The 22,662-nt window shown below is 41.7% G+C and overlaps 1 protein-coding gene across 3 annotated transcripts in view; it reads right to left on the reverse strand.

Annotated features, from left to right (window-relative positions):
* WIPF1 (WAS/WASL interacting protein family member 1) overlaps positions 1-22,662 on the reverse strand; it is a 121,282-nt gene that overhangs the window by 59,914 nt on the left and 38,706 nt on the right. For 2 of the 3 annotated variants that reach the window (XM_057550736.1, XM_057550737.1), the window contains one exon: positions 16,914-16,981. The exons of the other annotated variant lie outside the window; for it this stretch is intronic. The gene's annotated coding sequence lies outside the window, so the exon portion shown is untranslated. The remainder of the gene's footprint in view (positions 1-16,913; positions 16,982-22,662) is intronic. 3 annotated transcript variants of the gene reach the window in all.

Raw genomic sequence — 22,662 nt, forward strand, 5'->3', positions numbered from 1 at the left:
ATGACGTGTCTCTAGGCCTTGGAATTTGTGGAATTAAATTAAACAGAACTTAATTTTACAGATGAGAGAACAATGAGGAACCTGTTGAGCCCCCCAAATCACTACCCACCACCCCCTTCTCGTGCTCTGAGAGGCAGTGGCAAAGGGGCAGCATCACATGTGACTGGAAGTTTGAAAGGGGTGAAGGATAGGGACTACCCCTCTAAACCTTACTTATTAGGTTATCAAATATCCTGGAAGCAATCTGATCGAACTCAGATCCACTTGAACTTGAACTGGTTATCTCTTAATCTGTATATGTGTCTGGTCTCCCAATAAGTTTCCTAAGGCAGTGGTTCCCAAATGTCAAACATTTGCAAACCGACTTCATAATCCTGGGATGGCTGCATACCACCCAAATGATATCATTTACTTAATATTTTTATTTAATTCAACTAACCTTAAAAGAATCTGAATACATAATTTAGTGTCATCCTAAGTGACTAGATCCACAAAACCATGGATTTCGTGTGTTGTTAGATATTTTTTCTAGCACACATGATAACTAGGGGAGAACCCACTTGCAAGCTCACTCACATGTTGGCAGGACTCAGTTCCTCGCTGGCTATTGGTCAAAGCCTCCCTCCATTCTGTGCCGTGTGGGTCTATGGGGTAGTTCAGAACATGGTAGCTGGCTTCCCTCACAGTAAGCAACAGAGTGACAGAAAGCCCCCAAGATGGAAACCATAGTCTTTCATAATTAAATCTCAGAAGTGATATCCCATCCTCTCTGCTGCATCCTGTTCACTATAAATGAATCACTAAATCTAGCCCGCATGAAGGGGAGGGATTTAAATAAGGGTGTGAATTCCAGGAGGTGGGGATCCTTGGGGGCTATCTTAGAAGCTGCCTACCAGGTCATGATGTAAAATATCAATGACCTCTATTGGTGATGATGTCACAAGTGCTGCTAAAACTACTGCAGTTTGTTGGCTACATTCATACTTGCAGGACATGCAAATTTTCAGTTAGAGGTCAGTGAAAATAAAGGTGTATTATGTTCACAGACTTCAGCTTAAACCCCCTTGTGTTAAAGAACTCAGCATACCTCGCACCACCTAAAACTCAGTCTGATGCTTTGTGGATGGGCACAACGACTCCTCACATACCCCTGGAACCACCATGTGTGGGCATTTACCATGTTTGTGAAAGAACCCCTTTTTTTTTTTTTTTCCTTAACCTTGTGGTACTGCAAGTCCAACTCAGAAATAAATCGACTTTGAAAACTTTGAAAACTGTTCCCACAGCTGCAAAAAGCAAGTGTTTGACACTAATAAATTAGGATTAGTGGAGCTCGGCTTATAATGAAACTTTCACCTCTTCTGGGCAGGAGGAGAAACTGATCTACTGGGACAAACAAGTCATGTTTCAAAGGGATAACCATTTTTCTAATGACAGGTAGGATCAGAGTAGAAAGCAAATAGAGGAGAGATGTTGTATTCCTAAAAAAATCCTATCTTCTTAAACTTGGGGCCCTCTGAAAATATGAATCAAAATTATATTTCTAAGGGCCCTGCCTGACCTCTGCTTATTACCTTTCCAGGCATAGCCACTGCAGGTATTTTCCTTCTAGATGGTGAAGAATAGCCTGGGATGCTAACGACAGGCCCAGAGCAGAGAACCAGTGACCTTGGTACACGATTATAGGTTAAATTTTGCCCTCCTGGACCCCAATCAAAATTCGTCATCGCCTGCTCACAGAAATGCCTAGGTGTTCCACTGTATTGGAGGTGAGACAGGAGTTATATTCAAAATATTTAACAACCAATAAGGCACAGGCAATAACCAATCCAAACAATGTCTGATGCTGGAGCAGGGTCCTGGGGCACCCCTTGCTGTGCCAGGCATTAATCCTTAGTTGCTGAAATATGAGAGAGGTCTTAGGGGTGCTGGGGTGTACTCGGGTGACTGAGGTTGGTGATGAGTCACCAACGGGTTTTGAAGCATCTCAGTATTTTAGAAACCAGCGCGGCTGCACCAGTGCTAACAGTGTGAATATCATCTGCTGCAGTGGGGGGCTGCTCCTCCCAAGGGTGCCCATGGAGGGTTCCAGTGTAGGAGCTGACCCTATTGCCCTTTGGCACTCCGTCTGGCTTGTCCTGTGGGGACAGAGCCCAGCCCTTCTTTCTGCGCCTGGAGTTGAGGTCAGTGCCTCTGGGTCCTGGACCACTTCCAAGGCTCTCAGAACCCCCTGCTCATGTCTTCTCAGGGCTGGCTGGCTGCAGTCTCCCAGCTCCCAGGCACCTTCTAGGAGCAGCCTGGACAGCTGCTGCCAGCTGGCACCAATGGACTTCTACGCAAGAGAGGGCTCGGTGTTTCCTGTAAGTTTGATGGAGGGGCTGTTCTTAGTCCACAGGCATCACACCACCCAAGCAGCCCCACCACCGTACAGGGCAGAGATGAAAAAAGAGACTTTTTTCATGTACCCTCTCATTTCAAGGACTGGTTTAGCAACTACATGAAATTCCTGAATGGAGCCCAAGTTTTACTTTTTCATAAAAGAGGTAATTCTGCAGTGCCTCTTGGTCTACATTATTTTACTAAAATGCTCTAGTTGGTTTACTTTGCTCTTGCTTCTGGTAAGCAGAATAGGGGAGGCTTTGGCTACAGGTAGCCCTGGGTCTGAACTCTGGCTCAGGGGACTGCAGCCCAGTCACTTCCCCTCTGAGGCAATGTAAAAACTTCTGTAAATGGGGCTCACACAGAGCCTGCCTTGTAGGCTGGTCGAGGGTCTAATGAGACAAAGACAAAATGGATAGATACTCTTATAAACTGAGTACAAGACTGAGAATAAAAACTTTTAGTCTCGGGCTTCCCTGGTGGCGCAGTGGTTGAGAGTCCGCCTGCCAATGCAGGGGACACGGGTTCGAGCCCTGGTCTGGGAGGATCCCACGTGCCGCGGAGCGGCTGGGCCCGTGAGCCACAATTATTGAGCCTGCGCATCTGGAGCCTGTGCTCCGCAACAAGAGAGGCTGTGATGGTGAGAGGCCCTCGCGCCGCGATGAAGAGTGGCCCCCGCTTGCCGCAACTGGAGAAAGCCCTCGCACAGAAGTGAGGACCCAACACAGCCAAAAATAAATAAATAAATTAATTTTAAAAAAAAAACAAAAAAACTTTTAGTCTCTGTTTGGGGTAGGAACTTCCAGTGTTACTCCAGTGTACCAATTTAAGTATTTCTTAAATGATCTTTTTTGTTCACTCAAGCTGACTAAAAAGCAGACAAAGGGCGAATTTAGAGGTCAAATGTATTCAATAGGTTTTGCACAGACTTAGATCCAACCTATGAGAACTCAGCGTTCTCCCTACTGAATGAAGTTAACATACCTCCTTTTTTTCCAGGAAAATAACTAACATACATTAATTCATTAATATTTGTATAACTAGCTAACATTTGTTTCAATCACAATAAATGCAATTTCAAATCAAGATAATATAAACATAAACATTAAAAGATGAAAAGAACCTCATAATATTTTCTTCAATTGCCTTGACATATACGCAAAGAAAAGCATGATTTCTTTAGGTATTGAGCATCTGAAAAAAAAAAAACTTTGCTTTTGCCTATGCTGCTAAAAATTTTTTTCTTAAAAATAAAAATTATGGAGACTTCCCTGGTAGTCCAGTGGTTAAGACTCCACGCTTCTACTGCAGGGGCCGCAGGTTTGATCCCTGGTTGGGGAACTAAGATCCCACGAGATGCAGCCAAAAAAAAAAAAAAGAAGTACATTTTCTTCTCAAGTGCTCATGGAACATTCTCCAGGATAGACTATATCTTGGGTCACAAGTCAAGCCTTGGTAAATTTAAGAAAACTGAAATCATATCAAGTATCTTTCCGACCACAACACTATGAGACTAGATATCAATTATAGGGAAAAAAAACTGTAAAAAATACAAACACATGGAGGCTAAACAATATGCTACTAAATAACCAAGAGATTACTGAAGAAATCAAAGAGGAAATCAAAAAATACCTAGAAACAAATGATGATGAAAACACAACGACCAAAAACCTGTGGGATGCAGCAAAAGCAGTTCTAAGAGGGAAGATTATAGCAATACAATCCTACCTCAAGAAACAAGAAACATCTCAGATAAACAACCTAACCTTACACCTAAAGCAATTAAAGAAAGAAGAACAAAAAAACCCCCAAAGTTAGCAGAAGGAAAGAAATCATAAAGATCAGATCAGAAATAAATGAAAAAGAAATGAAGGAAACAACAGCAAAGATCAATAAAACTAAAAGCTGGTCCTCTGAGAAAATAAACAAACTTGATAAACCATTAGCCAGACCCATCAAGAAAAAAAGGGAGAAGACTCAAATCAACAGAATTAGAAATGAAAAAGGAGAAGTAACAACTGACACTGCAGAAATACAGAGGATCATGAGAGATTACTACAAGCAAATATATGTCAGTAAAATGGACAACCTGGAAGAAATGTACAAATTCTTAGAAAAGCACAACCTTCCGAGACTGAACCAGGAAGAAATAGAAAATATAAACGGGCCAATCACAAGCACTGAAATTGGAACTGTGATTAAAAATCTTCCAACAAACAAAAGCCCAGGACCAGATGGCTTCACAGGCGAATTCTATCAAACATTTAGAGAAGAGCTAACACTGATCCTTCTCAAACTCATCCAAAATATAGCAGAGGGAGGAACACTCCCAAACTCATTCTACAAGGCCACTATCACCCTGATACCAAAACTAGACAAAGATGCCACAAAAAAAGAAAACTACAGGCCAATATCTCTGATGAACATAGACACAAAAATCCTCAACAAAATACTAGCAAACAGAATCCAACAGCACATTAAAAGGATCATACACAATGATTAAGTGGGGTTTATCCCAGGAATGCAAGGATTCTTCAATATATGCAAAACAATCAATGTGATACACCATATTAACAAACTGAAGGATAAAACCTATACGATCATTACAATAGATGCAGAAAAAGCTTTCAACAAAATTCAACACCCATTTATGATAAAAACTCTCCAGAAAGTAGGCATTTGAAGGAACCTACCTCAACATAATAAAGGCCATATATGACAAACCCACAACCAACATCGTTCTCAGTGGTGAACAACTGAAACCATTTCCTCTAAGATCAGGAAGAAGACAAGGTTGCCCACTCTCACCACTATTATTCAACATAGTTTTGGAAGTTTTAGCCGCAGCAATCAGAGAAGAAAAAGAAATAAAAGGAATCCAAATCAGAAAAGAAGAAGTAAAACTGTCACTGTTTGCAGATGACATGATACTACACGTAGAGAATCCTAAAGATGCTACCAGAAAACTACCAGAGATAATCAATGAATTTGGTAGAGTAGCAGGATACAAAATTAATGCACAGAAATCTCTTGCATTCCTATACACTAATGATGAAAATTCTGAAAGGGAAATTAAGGAAACATTCCCATTTACCATTGCAAGAAAAAGAATAAAATACCTAAGAATAAACCTACCTAAGGAGACAAAAGACCTGTATGCAGAAAACTATAAGACACTGATGAAAGAAATTAAAGATGATATGAACAGATGGAGAGATATACCATGTTCTTGGACTGGAAGAATTAACATTGTGAAAATGACTATACTACCCAAAGCAATCTACAGATTCAGTGCAATCCCTATCAAACTACCAATGGCATTTTTCACAGAACTAGAACAAAACGTTGCACAATTTGTATGGAAACACAAAAGACCCCGAATAGCAAAAGCAATCTTGAGAAAGAAAAACGGAGCTGGAGGAATCAGACTCCCTGACTTCAGACTATACTGCAAAGCTACAGTAATCAAAACAGTATGGTAGTGGCACAAAAACAGAAATATAGATCAATGGAACAGGATAGAAAGCCCAGAGATAAACCCACGCACAGTCACCTTATCTTTGACAAAGGAGGCAAGAATATACAATGGAGAAAAGACAGCCTCTTCAGTAAGTGGTGCTGGGAAAACTGGACAGCTCCATGTAAAAGGATGAAATAGAACACTCCCTAACACCATACACAAAAATAAACTCAAAATGGATTCAAGACCTAAATGTAAGGCCAGACACTATCAAACTCTTAGAGGAAAACACAGGCAGAAAACCCTATGACGTAAATCACAGCAAGATCCTTTTTGACCCACCTCCTAGGGAAATGGAAATAAAAACAAAAATAAACAAAAGGGACCTAATAAAACTTAAAAGCTTTTGCACAGCAAAGGAAACCATAAACAAGACCAAAAGACAACTCTCAGAATGGGAGAAAATATTTGCAAATGAAGCAACTGACAAAGGATTAATCTCCAAAATATACAAGCAGCTCATGCAGCTCAATATCAAAAAAACAAACAACCCAATCCAAAAATGGGCAGAAGACCTAAATAGATATTTCTCCAAAGAAGATATACAGATTGCCAACAAACACATGAAAAGATGCTCAACATCACTAATCATTAGAGAAATGCAAATCAAAACTACAATGAGTTATCACCTCACACTGGTCAGAATGGCCATCATCAATAAATCTACAAACAATAAATGCTGGAGAGGGTGTGGAGAAAAGGGAACCTCTTGTACTGTTTGTGGGAATGTAAAGTGATACAGCTACTATGGAGAACAGTATGGAGGTTCCTTAAAAAACTAAAAATAGAACTACCATATGACCCAGCAATCCCACTACTGGGCACATACCCTGAGAAAACCATAATTCAAAAAGAGTCATGTACCACAATGTTCACTGCAGCACTATTTACAATAGCCAGGACATGGAAGCAACCTAAGTGTCCATCAACAGATGAATGGATAAAGAAGATGTGGCACGTATATACAATGGAATATTACTCAGCCATAAAAAGAAACAAAATTGAGTTATTTGTAGTGAGGTGGATGGACCTAGAGTCCGTCATACAGAGTGAAGTAAGTCAGAAAGAGAAAAACAAATACCGTATGCTAACACGTATATATGGATCTAAAAAAAAAAATGGTTCTGATGAACCTAGGGGCAGGACAGGAATAAAGACATAGACATAGAGAACGGACTTGAGGACACAGGGAGGGGGAAGGGTAAGCTGGGACGAAGTGAGAGAGTAGCACTGACATATATACACTACCAAATGTAAAATAGATAGCTAGTGGGAAGCAGCTGCATAGCACAGGGATGTCAGCTTGGTGCTCTGCAACCACCTAGACGGGTGGGATAAGGAGGGTGGAAGGGAGATGTAAGAGGGAGGGGATATGGGGATATATGTATGCATACCACTGATTCACTTTGTTATACAGCAGAAACTAACACAACACAGTAAAGCAATTATACTCCAATAAAGATGTTTAAAAAAATAAGAAGAAGAAGAATTATGGAATCCCTGAGGGTTAAACAGTAAAAGGCAAGGCCTAAAACAAAAACCCTGATCCTTCCACTCTCGTTTACTTACGTAAACATTCTCTCTCTGATTTCAGTCCCAGAAATCAATCAATGAGTAAGTCCTTATGCAGAGTTCCATTTCATGTTTTTTATAGGAGTTTTAGAAGCTACAGGTGCATTGAGGAGTAATATTCAACCATTAAGACCATTACAGAAGATTAATTTCTTCTAGGATTCTATCTCCTGTGTGTAGACACATATCCAAGCCTACTCAACATCTCCATGCAATGTCTGTCTAACAGACCTCTCATGCTCATCACATCCCAAACTAAACTCCATAGATCTCCCCTTCCCTGCCACCCCCTTGCTCTACTTACAGCCTTCCCCGTCTCAGTCTGATGGCACTTCCATTCTTCCTATGCTTAGGGTAAAATCCTTGAGGTCTTCCTTGACTCCTCTCTTCCACTTATCATCGTTCAATCCAACAGTTAATCTTGTTCTACCTTCAAAACAATCAGGCTCTGCACTATTCACAATAGTCAAGACATGGAAGCAACTTAAACGTCCATTGACAGATGAATGGATAAAGAAGATGTGGTATATATATACAATGGAATACTACTCAGCCGTAAAGAATGAAATAATGCCATTTGCAGCAACATGGATGGACCTAGAGATTATCATACTAAGTGAAGTAAGTTAGAGAGAGAAGGACAAATACCACATGCTATCACTTATATGTGGAATCTAAACTACAACACAAATGAACATATCTACAAAACAGACTCACAGACATAGAGAACAGACTTGCGGTTGCCAAGGGCAGAGGGGCAGGGGAGGGTTGGATGGGGAGTTTGGTAATAGCAGGTGCAAACTATTATATATAGAATGGATAAACAACAAGGTCTTATCTTATAGCACAGGTAACTATATTCAATATCCTGTAATAAACCATAATGGAAAAGAACATGAACTTTGCTGTACACCCGAAACTAACATGACATTGTAGATCAATGAAACTTCAATTAAAAAAAAAAACAGGCTCTGATTACTCCTCACCGTCATCTCTAGTGCTTCCACCCTGGTCCAAGGCACCCTCATCTCTCACCAGAGTACTGGAATAGTCTCTCTCTTCAACTCTTACTCTCCTGTACTGTATTCTCAATACAGTAGCCAGAGGCATCCTTTAAAGAACAAAGCCAGATCATCGTCTCTCCATGGCTCAAAGTGATCCCAAAGCTCCCTCTCACTCTTGATTGAAAGCCAGAGTCCTACAAGGGCCTACAAGGCCCTCCAGTACTTCCCCCTACTTCCCTCCTCCTCACTTACTCTGCCTGGTCACACCAGCTCCTCCTTATTCCTTGAATATGCCAGGCTTGCTCCTGCCTCAAGGCCCCTGTGCCTTTCCCCCGGTAACTGCAAGGCGAATTCTCTCACCTCTTCCAAGTCTTCACTCAAATGCCACCTTCTCCGTGACAATCACCCTACCTGCCCCACTTAAATCCATACACCCACCCCTGCCTTGCCACTCTTCCTACCCTGCTGCACTTCTTCCACAGTCCTCGCTACTTTTAACCTTGTACTATACCACGTGACATACGATTTTATTAGGGTTTTGTTATTGTCCACATCCCCCACCTAGAATTTAAGATCTACAGGGAAGGTGCTCAGTAAATATTTCTGAATTAAGGGAAAATGCCCCCCAAAGGGCAGAAAAAAGACCCCATAAAATGTCAAGAGTCCAAAAAAGGGCTTGTAATGTCCAATTGCAGGACCCACATATTATATTTCATTTTCTTCTTTTTATAATGCTTGTGGCATTTTAAAGAGGAGTGACAAAGAAGTAGGACTGACACTGAGGAGAGGCTGCTGCTTGCCCAGGAAAGACCCTGTGGAGTGGCATTCCTGGGGAGGGGTAGATCACCACACTTCCAGCACAGGGACTTCACCATAGAGGTCCCCAAATCTCCTTTTTATCTGGGAGTCGGAGGGATCAGACTCAGAATGACCGACCCATCTTACGAATTCACGAGAGGCTCCCTGGCACACCAGAATTCACAAATGATGGCATTTCTTTCCAGTGACCATGCCCATTGTCCAGAATATACTCTTCTGAGATAGTGGTAGCGAGGAAGCTGATTTAATGTTCAGAAGGTGGTTCAGGGATCTTGGAATCAGGGCTAAGGATGGGTAAGCCTCTTGAAGGCTGTTTAATCTGGGCCATGGTCACTGGAAAGGCTACTTAATCTGGGCCTGATCTTAAGCCACACTGCTCAATGGACAACCCCTCTCAATCCACAGTCATGTCCACAAGATTGAGGGTCTCTCTTACTGGCCAATCCTGGGCAATCACTGGGAATTTTTCCTTTCTGGGCTGTCCTCTTCTTTGCTCCAAGGGGACCATCACCGTTCACTGCACACAAACTTTCTCCAGGTAGGATGGATTAGGTGTCTACTGATAAGGTTACACCCATATTGCTGTGCCACCTTCCAGAAATAGAGGTCACTTGGCTGGAGTTTTGTGAGCTCCTAAGCTCCTCGGTCGCTTGGCCTGCCCCTCTTAGGCATGGGTCTGGCCTCTGTAGATCCCAGAGGGGTAGAACATCCAGAGTCCAAGTCCTTGGGGGCTCTCAACATTGCAGCCCGGGCTGGAGCCAGGAGACAGGAGCCGTGATTGATGTTCACCACTCTCACTAATTAGCTCTTTTGGCCAAGACAAATCACCTAACCTTTCGGGGCCTCAGTTTCCAAATCTAAAAATGAGGGGAGGGCTTCCCTGGTGGCGCAGTGGTTAAGAATCCACCTGCCAATGCAGGGGACACGGGTTCAAGCCCCGGTCCGGGAAGATCCCACATGCCACAGAACAACTAAGTCCGTGAGCCACAACTACTGAGTCTGTGCTCTAGAGCCCGTGAGCCACAACTACTGAGCCTGCGTGCCACAACTACTGAAGCCCACACGCCTAGAGCCCGTGCTCCGCAACAAGAAAAGCCACCACAATGAGAAGCTCCTGCACTGCAATGAAGAGTAGCCTCCGCTCGCCGCAACTAGAGAAAGCCCACGTGCAGCAATGAAGACCCAACGCAGCCAAAAAAAAATTAATTTAAAAAATAAAAATAAAAAAAGTAAAAATGAGGGGATTGAACCCTTGAAGATCCCTTCTATTTCTAAAAACCCAGAGTTCTATTTTTTACCTACCTCTTTAAGTTTTAAATAATGACAACAGCATCTGAAACCCTGTTTCCGAAACTTTTCCCAAGGCCAGATGTTCCTGGCACCGAAGTAGGAGAAAAAAATAGTTTTTGAATAACCTAACTTTTTTGTCTTTTAGAGCAAATTATCCTCTGGCCTTTTCAATTCCCTTTCCCTTACTGCTACCTCCTTATGAATCCTTTTAAAAAGCATTAAAAAAGTAAACTATCCACCCTTCCATATTCATCAGGATCTATCTCATAATAACATTATTTCCCCCGCCCTCCCCCCCAATTATTTTTCCTATGAAAAACCAATCAAACACTTTCATTCTGGCAACTATGCTCATCAGCCTTGATTTGTCCCTGTTTTGCAGGGAAGGGTATTAAATGCTCTGAGGAAGTGGAACATAAAGATTAGAGGTGGGGCTGGGGGAGGAAGCTAGCTGTCTGTGCAGGTGAGTTCTGGTCTCAGTTTTCACGAGGCGATGGGCAAGAAGGGGGAACGCAAAGGGAAGGAGAGAAAGAGTGAAGGCACATGTTGTTTGCTTTGAAAGAGGTTTTAGGCGAAGCCCTGGTGGCAGCCCATCAAGAATGTTCAGTTGGTTAAATGACTTCTGGAACTGGGACTTTCCTAAGAAGTCACACCACAGTGAGAGGGCGGAGCTGGAACACCAATTCCTGTCCTTTAGCAGCTCTCTCCGTGCATCTGTCTGCGTAGCAAGCTGGTGAGGTATTGGGCAGCCCCTCTACTGGTCCCACACCCAGTTTCCAGGAGCCAGGATCATTCTACAGGTCTCTAAAGCCTTTAAGGAAGACCAAATCTTTCCGTAGCCAGCCTGGAAATCAAAGATGCTCCAAACCACCATTTAATAAGTCAGTGATTTATTAAAAGAAAAGCAATTCACTAGCAGACCCTCCAAACGAATCTATAGGTATAATACATGAATAACTGCCTAGCCTGAAGTGAGCAGCATATTCTAAATAACTGTAGGTGCCAAGATATCATCTAATGACTTTTAACTGAGGAAGCATATGCCCTAAAGAATTTTTAGGAGGGGTGGGTACATGCATGTGTGCAAACATGTATCCTACTATATAAAAAAAAAAGTCTCTGTTTTTAAGTCACACTAGGATTACAAACCAATACAATGAGTGAACCTAAAATATGACATATTATTTAAACACAGGCACAAACAAAAGCAGAAAGCTAGCCTAATTCATACCAGAAAGTATCAAAAACAGACATTCTGGTAAGTATCTAGCTAGTCTGACAGTCTCAAAGCAGTAACTTCGAATTAGTATGGAGAAATTACAATGTTGGTGGTGTATGAATACCTCCGGGTGGAACTGGTATGTCATGTACACTAGGAAGAGGTGCCTGTGAAGTTTGTCGGTTTGTTGCATCATAACAGGGTTCCACCTCCAGGACTCATATTTTCCCAGTTTATTTTGTTATTCTTTTCAAGACAAAGCTTTCTCTGTCCTTTCATCAACAAACAAATAAATGCTACTGTTCTTGTCATTTCCTGATAGCTTGCTTTTTGGGGGGGGGTTGGGTGTGGGAGAGGAGAGGAGGGACACTAAGGCTTTTTTTGGGGAGGGGGGGAAACAGCACCAACTTTCTAACTGATGAAGAAGTGGAGGGAAATTGAAACGGTGGAGTGAAGAATCAGTCGGGCACACAGGCAATCCCTTCCCTAACCACAGTGATACTCCATTTAGAAGTAGCACCTCCAGCAAAAGCAGCCCTACACAGCACTGCGCCCGCCTGCCCATCACATCTTCCCTACCAGTTCCTTCCTGAAAATCTGAAATCTACACAAACCCCCCGGCCACAGCTCCAGAAGAGGCCCGCTGTTCTTGCTCCTTTTCCTGGGACAGCAGACCAAGTCCTCTTTGGGTCCTTACTACTCAGAAGCAAAATACATTTTGCTTGAGGCATTCATGAAGGAAAATGATAATGGTTTCGTAATCTGAGGTGAATTCAAGTCTGTGGGTTTGGAGGGAGGGTGGTATAAGAAGACATAATTACTGGATGATTCTCAGAAAGTATGTTTATTCTTGCACAGGGTCTAGTTTTAGTCAACAGAATTGAGGATAAGCCTTTTTCCTGACGTTTACATAGCTGAAAAAGTATAAATTATGGAAGGAATAAAAAGCATTACCCCAAGCTCTTCCCTTTCTTTTCCTTCTCTTCACCTTTGTCAGTTCTCAAAAACCAAACTGCTTATAAGCTGAAAATGACTGAGATTTTGTATAGCACTCCAGAGTTAGGATAAAAATCATACAGTTGGAAAAAAACTCCCATATTATTGAAACTCATGCTCTTTCCCAAGGGTGTAGATCACGGGAGGCAGCTGTTTCCTAGTAGATAATGTGAACATTAGAACCTGCACATACAATACTTAAAAAATCTACAGTTCCCTAAATATTTAGAATACATAAAGAACCCTTAAAACTCAACAACAAAAAACCAAATAACCTCATTAAAAAATGGGCAAGGGACTTGAACTGACATTTCTCCAAAGAAGATATACAAACAACAACAAGCATATAGAAAGATGCTCGGGCTTCCCTGGTGGCGCAGTGGTTAAGAATCTGCCTGCCAATGCAGGGGTCACGGGTTCAAGCCCTGGTCCGGGAAGATCCCACATGCTGTGGAGCAACTAAGCCCGTGCGCCACAGCTACTGAGCCTGCGCTCTAGAGCCTGTGAGCCACAACTACTGAGCCCATGTGCCACAACTACTGAAGCCTGCGCGCCTAGAGCCTGAGCTCCGCAACAAGAGAAGCCACTGCAATGAGAAGCCAGAGCACCACAATGAAGAGTAGCCCCCGCTCGCCGCAACTAGAGAAAGCCCACACACAGCAAAAAAGACCCAATGCAGCCAAAAATAAATAAATACAATAAATTAAAAAAAAAAAAGATGCTCAATATCACTAATTGTTAGAAAAATGCAAATCAAAACTATATCATCTTACATCCATCAGGATGGCTGCTATAAAAAAAAAAAACAGAAAACAACAAGTTATTAGCTAGGTTGTGGAGAAAATGGAACCCTTGGGCACTGTTGGTGGGAATGTAAAAGGGTGTAGCTGCTATGGAAAACAGTATGGCAATTCCTCAAAAAATTAAAAATAGAACTACCATATGATCTACCAATACCGCTTTTGGATATATATACAAAAGAATTGAAAGCAGGGTTTCAAAGAGGTATTTGGACACCCATGTTCACAGCAGCATTAGTGACAAAGGCCAAAGGTGGAAGCACTCCACAGATGAATGGATAAAGAAAATGTGGTCTGTACATATAATGGAAAGGTGGTCTGTACATATACATTCAGCCTCAAAAAGGAAGGAAATTCTGACACATGCTATACCATGGATGAACCCTGAGGACATTATGCAAAGTGAAATAAAGCAGTCACAAGAAGACAAATACTGTATGCTTCCACTTACGTGAAGTACCTAGAGTAGTCAATCTCATAGAAACAGAAAGTAGAATGTGGTTGCCAGGGGCTGGGGGAGGGGAAATGGAGAGTTGTTGTTTCATGGCTATAGAGTTTCCATTTCACAAAATGAAAAAGTTCTGGAGATGAGTTGTACGACAATGTGAATATATTTAACACTACTGAACTACACATTTAATAGTTAAGATGGTAAATTTTATGTGTGTTTTACCACAGTTGGAAAAACCCAAATCTATGGCTCCCAGTATGCTAGTGTTGATAACAATAATACCTCAGACACACCCAGGAACTTCTCTCTGAGAGGCCCAGAGAGCTGGCCTACAGACTTGCTGATGCCAACTCAAAACGACGGCCGAGGACAAATTCAACTATATGGTTGCACTCATCAGAGTTTTATTTTTTATTTTCTTTTTCTCCACTAACATGAATATTTTGAATATCTCACCATTTCACTCCTCTGAAACTCAGGCCACCCAAACATCTGTGGATGCTGATTCTGAAGTGCTACTCTGCATTATCCGGGATTCTGGGGAAAAGAGGCCTGCCTAAATGTCAGGGTCCAGGAGAGGAGGGATATGTGAAGTCAACCCCCTTCCTCTTCTTATTTAGAGAATTCAGTAACATGCCCATGCAGTCCCTCCCCATAAAATTCAGCATCTTTTCTCCAGATAAAAGATGACCACTTCTCTCTTTCTACTTTTGACCTTCACACTGAACTGGCAGTACTGCCTGTCTAAGAATTACACATGAGATTAATATTCCAGGTGTTCTCCACCATCCAACACGATCTACCACCTTCTTGCCATTCTGAGTTCTCTTCTTTTTGTCTTTTTCTTTTTCCGAAACCACTTCCAGATTTGGGGATCAGAGGCGCTGCATAATAATGACACTTTATAAACCTTGTCTTGCATCTCAGACACAAAGGAGCACAGTGAAGGTAGAAAGCTGGAGAAATGGCTGGGGAGAGAACACATTCCCCCAGGAGAAAGGGAAACAGCTTTTGGAAGGATGCACTCCAAGAAAAAAGATGTCAGGTCCATCTGGAAAGTATTTAACAAAATAAAAAGCCCTTTTCTGCTATGAGCAGCAGATGAGCAGAATACAAAACTCCCTGAACAACAAACCTCTAGGACCAATTAAAAATCAAAACAAAACCGAAAGAAGAGCTCCTTCTAGGGATGTCCAGCCACGGCTAAGCTGTAAGCCTCTTTCTGGTGCTCAGGAGAGCTCCTGGTGGCCATGTGCAAGAGACCTGTCCACGGCAGTGCTCCTCCGTGTGTCTCCTCCAGGCATTTATTTGTGCAAAGGGCTCCAAACATCAAATAAAGTCCAATCTCCCCTCCAGCTCCCACCCCCAGTGGAAACGTGGGCTGCCTCAGTCAGAGCTAGGGCAGGGTTTCTGAAACCACTTGGGCTGAGAGATCTCCAACTTAGAATCCTCCCATCGTCTGTCAGCTTCCTCTCCATCTTCTTGCATAACATGGTAGCAAAACACGAAAAAAATGTGGCAATCTGAGGACATCAACAATGATTTTTTTTCTCTTGCCTCACAGTTTTGGTTATTTTGCAGTACTGGGACATAAACAACACATGGGTCCACTAACCCCTCACCCCGTTGTCGTTCTGTTTTTCAGCACAGACACTTTGTAGTACGCTTTGGAATGAAGAGAAGGAAACAAGAAGCTCCCAAACCTGGGCTCTTCTCTGCCTGTCTCTCCCTGCCTCTGTGAACACGTGAACAGCCACAGAAGAAGGCTCGTTCGTTTTCAAATGGCCCAGAAAAAAGCTCGGCAATCTCTCTGGCTAACCTGTTTTAGTACTTAATGATAGCCCAAGAAGGTAGTAACTTCCTTCCTCTCACTCAGATTTGAGACATTTTCCTTTGTCATACAGGTCTGAAAGTGGCAGGCCGTTGTGTAAGAGCCTTTTACTGAAGTTCTGTATTAAACTGTCCCTCAAGGACCACAGGATGAATAATCTTGGGCCCTTTAGCTGTTTCTGGGCTCTAATTTCCAATGCTTTAACCATCTCTTGGGCTCTTCTCTAGACTCCTCAAATCTTCCTTTCTAGAGGAAGCACAAGCTGAAGACACAAAGCTCTAGTGACAGACCTCATGGCTTCTATACACCCTGCACATAACAGCCCCAGGCTGTGCTCTGAAACCCTGGGGCACGGGGAGGCAGGGGACTTCCTCATCCCACATTCAAACTGCCCACACCCCTCTACTCCCATTTTCTGTTAATAAAAGAAGGAAAATTGCAAAAAAAAAAAGAACACAGAAAGGAAGAGGGCAGAAAAAAATATATAAAAGAAAAGGGAACTTAAGAATTTATAATGATACAAGAAATTATTTTAACAGGAAATACAAGCCAAAAGATTCGTTCTGCCAGGCAAAAAGTGCATAAAAACAACAAACTTTTGCATGCCGCCTTGCAGCAAGTTTGTCCACACATTATTGCTGCATTTTCTACCGCACTTTGAACACCCGGCATCTGCCTGCAAACACAAAATGATGTGTCCCAGTTTATGCTAATAGGGAAACTCAAGGAGAGGCTTAGCTGGATTCCATGAAATAAGTAATTTAACGACCATCTGAAGGTTTGTTTTTTAGGGTACAGAAGTTCTGAATAGGGAAGCGGGAGGTTCTGAGAATTTCATTTTCATAATAATGGCTTGCTGCTTGTTCCTCTAATAACGTGTGGCTACCAGCTACGCCCTGGATCTTATATTCAAAGCCGGAGCAATTTCTTCACATTGCAAAGAATTAAAGATGGTTTAAGGAAAGAGAACCAGTTAGGTATTTTAGAATGGCTACGAAAGATTTTTCAGGGGAAGAAAAAAAAGGCACTAACCTGTGTTGTTTTAATCCGCTGAAATGACCCAGGTTCTCAAGTTCCCCCTCTGTCTTCTGGCCAGCTTCCTGTAAGTGTTGCATGTGACATTATACTTCCTCACTGCACCTTCTCTGGCTCGTTCAAGGAGCGGTCAGAGGCATGTGATAAGACCATCTCCCTGCCTGCTTCACGCTGGGGCAATCCTGTGTCTGAAGAAATGCTGTGTCCTCGCAGGGGTCCCCAGCTGGCTTCAGGCATCCCTAGGGCTCAGGTAAAGAGGAGAGAAGCAAAGGGGGTGGGGGGCAGGGGACAGTAGTATCCGGGCTCCTGGCTCTTCTGACTCCACAAGGAGGGAGGGGGAGAAAGGGAGAGACAGGGACTTTTGGGCCCCAGGGCTGCCCATCTTGGGATAGGGGCGGCTGAGCTCACTGGGGCTTAGGTGCTGTCCTATCACCAGGACAGGCCTTGGTGCTACTGCCCTGGGAACTGCTGAGGAAGGGCGGCCGTGGTGCTGCACCCAGGCTGTCCCCAGGATCCTCTCTGGAGGACACCAGCCCGGAGGAGCATACCCAGGGCCTGGCTCGTGGTTCTGCACCCTGCAGCGACAAGGGCCACTCACCCTGAGTTTCCGGGGACAGTCTCAAGTTCACATCCAGTCTAGCTAGTCCTGCTGACGGACGTGTGCCCTAATTCTGGGCTCAGCAAACAAAGCCACAGTACTCCCTGCCTCCCAGGGCTACATAACTGGCACACACTTCCCCCCTGCTGGTCTCCAAAATATGCCAGCCTTTTGGTTTCCCCTGAAAGGGCTGACTTTGTCTTCCTGTGGGATGCTGTGGGGTTCCTGGCGGCACGTGAGCCCTGGCCATGGGGGACCCTGATGCTGGCCTGGCAAGAGCACCTGGGAGAGGCCTGGAGCGGGGAGGTCTGGAGCAGAGCTGAGGCAGGACCAAGCAAGAAGCCCCGGGGCTGCCATTCTAGCTTACTTGTTCCTGTGGTCAGTACCCGCCTCTTTCCTTTTATAATTCCTCTAGCTCTCTGGAGGTCCAATACACTGGAATTTGTGGATGTAGGAAGTGGTATGCGGGAGTAAAACGATGTCCTGGACAGAGGGGAATATTCTGCAATTTGTGCAACTTGACCCAGTGCAGAAACCCCAAAGTTGCTTCTATTTGGCTACGCTGGCGCAATTCTTTTTTTTAAAAATGCTTTTAAAGGCATTTTTAAGTTGTTTTTTAGGAAGGTAACCGTAGACAAGCTCACTGTTCCAAGTCTTGAAAATATTACCCTATAATTCCCTCAAAGAAGTTTTCCATGTGAGAATACCGAGTAAGGGAACAAACCCTGGGAGTCAGAACTTTGGAGAACACTAAAACTCTGAAGTCTCACCACATGATTGCATTTCTGGCTTTGAAAACATGCATAACTGTTTTTACCATTTTGACAGTTGATGGCTGGTTTTCTGATTGAACTGTACAGTTAGATTAGCCAGTTGAGTGAGTCAAGATGGCTGAAAGCACGGCATTCGCTTTAAAATAGGAATAATGGTAAAGCTTTGCCATCTTGGAAAAACAAAATACTCCATCGATGATAAATAATAATGAGTCCATTTAAATTTATTTAGAAGTGTCACATTCTGGGCTAAGCTGCCAGTTCCACTTTTTTTCAACTAAGCAGTTACATATGTTCTGCTTCAGCCATGCTCTGTGTGGAATTTTTAAAGGTCTCAACAAAATGCCTTATAACTTCCTTTTAAACTCTAGAATCTGGCCTCCTGTCCATGATTTTTTTTTTTTTTTCTGTTTAGGCATTAAAAGAATTTTAATAGACTTTATCCTTTAGAACAGTTGTAGTTATAGAAAAATCAAGAAGATAGTAGGGTTCCCACACATTCTGTATCCAATCTCCCCACTATTAAAATCTTACATTTAATATGATAGATAAATAACAATTAAGAAACCCAATATTGACACATTATTATCAACTAAAGGCCATAGGTTATTTAGATTTCCTTAATCTTTTTCCCCAATGTCCTGCATCTGTTCCAGGATCCCATCCAGGACACCATATTACGTTTAGTCATCAAGTCTCCTTAGACTCCTCTTGGCTGTGACAGTTTCTCAGACTTTCCCTGGTTTTGATGACCAGTTCTGAGAAGTACTGGTTAGGTATTTTGTAGAATGTCCCACAATTGGGATCTGTCTGTTGTCTTTCTCATGATACTGGGGTGATGTGTTGTTTGGAGGAAGACCACAGAGGTAAACTGCCATTTTAATCACATCAGATCAAGCATATATACTATCAACATAATTTAATACTGTTGATGTTGGCCTTGATCACCCGAGGTAGTGTTTGTCAGGTTTCTCCACTGGAAGGTTGCTCCTCACCACCTTCCATACCATACACTTCGGAAGGAAAAGCTTGAGGGTGGAGTATCTATACAAATTATTTTGAATTCTTCTGCACGGAAGATTTATCTCTTCTCCCCATTCAACAATTTTTTCAACCATTTATTTATATCAGTATGGCCTCATAGGTATTCATTTTATACTCTGGGTTATAATTCAACACTATTTTACTAATTTTGTTGCTCAAATTGTTCTACCTTTGACTGGTGAGAGCTCTTTCAGTTGGCTCCTGTGCTCCTTCGACATTCTCCCACCAATATTCTGTTTCTTGGTTTTTGTTTTTGAGCATTTCATTATTTTCTGGCACTAAAATATGCTCCACACTTATCACGTATAGTACCGCCCCAACTGTCCATTACTTATTTTGTCTTGACAAGAGAATAAAAGAAAATAAATCTATGGGTCTGAGAAAACTTAAATTTGCCTTCAATTGTCATTAGTTCTGCCCCATGTATTAGTAAACATTTTTAAAATTGTTTTTATAAAATTAGTCCTATCCTCTACCAGCAAGAAAACACCAAAACATCAACTGAGTGAAATTCTGCATTTCCTTAATTCCAAGATGCATGTTTGTGTTGATAGTGCTTTTTTCCTTCATATTCTAACATTTCTGGAACCAAAGTATACATTTAATACCATGTCCTTGCCCCCGCCTCCTCACCTGTCATATATTTGATGGTACACCTTACAGCTGATGGTGTCTTGGGAATGGAGGAAGTAGAGCAGTCGATTAGTTCTTGTTTGGACCGTAGACATCACTTAACTACTTTCACTGATATTTTTCCCCCACTGAACAAATATTTTGACTAAAGTGGTTTGATGTGTAGCATCTACAGATTTTTACTTACTCCCAGACACATTCTAACTTTACCTCAAACCACATATTCTCATCAAGCATTAAGTTCTTTTCAATTTTTTATGGGTTACTATCTGATTCCTTTTATATTTACCATGTCACTTTTTCAAGATCTCAGAATCCGTCATCATGCCTGAGGAGCCTAATGCTGACACTAAATGGTTGCAAGAATGATGTCTCACTCTTACAGATGAGGACTAAAAGTGCTTACTGGTCAGAAGCAGATCAGGAAAGACTCCTTGGTCCCCCCCTTTCCTACTTGGGGAAGCCATCTGATTACATAATGGCAAAACTGGTCATTCCTTTCTCTATGGCCAGGAACTCATGAACTGCCGCTGCTTTGGGAGTGTCATGCTTTACAGATTTTTTTCTTTTAATGGACAGAGACTCGTTTACCTAATCACCACGGGCATATTTCAAGACAGTCACAGATAAATTGCCCAGAAAAATGCCTTTTCACCCAGGCAGATAGAACTTGGGTACTCTAAACATTATTATGTGTCCTACTGCTGTGTAAAATATACTAAGGTACTGACTGTGCCCTAACCATCTCACCAGCATCCAGAAGAGATTGGAAGAGATGTTACACTGACTTTTTTTGGCAGCCCTTACCACATGCACGGAGTTGTCCTTTGATATCTGCAGGGGATTGGTACCAGGACCACCACCCCGCCCCCGACACACACACCAAAATCCACGGATGCTCAAGTCCCTTACAGTCAGCCCTGTGTATCCGAGGTTCCACTTCGGTGGATACAGAGGGCCCAGTGTACTTTAATTCTCACAGCAACCCTTTGAGGTAGGTACTCTGATCCCCACTTCACAGATAAGTAGCCAAGTTAGAGGAGCTAAATAACCACCCAGAGGCCCTTGATAAGTTTGAAGCCAGAGACTCAGAGCTTCATGCTTCTCTTTGCTATAGATGGTTTACCATCTATAACTCACAAACGGGCACTTTATTGAATACAGTCTTGTTCTCTAATTATTTTTTGCACATGCTTTTCACCTCAGCCAAACCTAAGTGACAGTGAGGACAGGGACAGTGTCTTTTAGCCCATTAACTCAGCTTTCCAGCCTCATTCCAGCAGCTTTCCTGTTAACTCTGAACTTTTGCCTTACTGCCAATCAAATTTTTTTTCTTATTGGAAAAAATTCACAATTTTTCTCATACAGGTAAATAATTTAACTTCATAATTTCCCTCCCCCTACTTTGTTGTTTAATTTTGTTTTTCATTTATTAGCTTCTTAAATTTTAAGCTTATTTTCTTTTCAGTCCTTTAAATAAAAGTCTTAACTTTTTATCTAACTATATTTTTAGTACAATCCCCATAATTCAGTGCACTGTATTTTCATTGTTAATTTTAAAATAGTCTATAGTTGCAGTAGTGATTTCCTTTTTGATCCAAGAATTATTTAAAAGGACCATATCTTAGTTTCCAAGTGCTTGGATGGAGGTAGGGGCAGGAGCCATCTTGTGTAACTTTCAATGCTATGTTATTGTTATATGTCTACTTTTTGGTTAGTTTAAGTTTCTTTGTGGTGTAGTATTTTATCAATTTTTGAAAATGATCCATGGTCTTTTAAAAAAACTGTGTATACTTCCTATTTGTTGGGTTAGGTTAATAAGAATAACTATGTTATTCAAATCTTCTGTTCCTACTTAATTTTATTTACTTGATAAAATCCTGAAAGTATTTTGTTAAAGTCTCCCACTATGATTATGGAAAAGTTTATTTATGCTTTAAATTTTTAAATTTATTTATATTTTTATTTGCATTATTTTGCTTGTATTTTCAACAAGTTTTACTTTAATTCAGTGCTAAATGTTCAGTATATAAAGTTTCATTGTTATTGAATCTTGTTTGATTTATATCTATTCTCTTATGTCTTGTTCAGTATTTCTTTTTACATTGAATCCCACACTTTTTAGAATTAATATTACTATCCCTATTTTTGTTTTGTTAGTTAGAATTCACCAACCTATCCCTTTATTTTCTGCCTTTCTGTGTAATTTTGGTATACAAAGGCTCCTAAAGACAGCATTTAGCTGGATTATCTTTTTAATCAATCTGAGAGTCACTGATTTTAATACAGGAATTTAACCTAGTCACATTTATTGTTATATGTTTATCTTATGCTTGCTGTTTTATCATATGGTTTTCTTCTTACTTTTTTTCCCTCTTTTCTTGACCTTTGCTGATAGACTATGGTTTTTATTATTGTAGCACCCCTAGCTCTGTGTGTGTGTTTTAATATCTAATGGTTTAGAAATCCTACCTATACTTTTTTCTAAAGATCAAATACATGTGACCTTTCTTGGTGAACATCAGAGAACTGCATAGTAGGACCCTGTTAATTGGTAAGGTCAGTCTATTGCTTTGGGAAATTTAATGGTAGATTCATGTTAATAACAATAATAGACTTTGTGTATATATGGGAATGACACTACATAGGTATTAGAAACCCTTCTAAAAGAGTATGTGACCAGGTCTCCATTCACTTC

Source organism: Balaenoptera acutorostrata, chromosome 8 (genome assembly GCF_949987535.1).
Source record: "Balaenoptera acutorostrata chromosome 8, mBalAcu1.1, whole genome shotgun sequence".
Taxonomy (NCBI): domain Eukaryota; kingdom Metazoa; phylum Chordata; class Mammalia; order Artiodactyla; family Balaenopteridae; genus Balaenoptera; species Balaenoptera acutorostrata.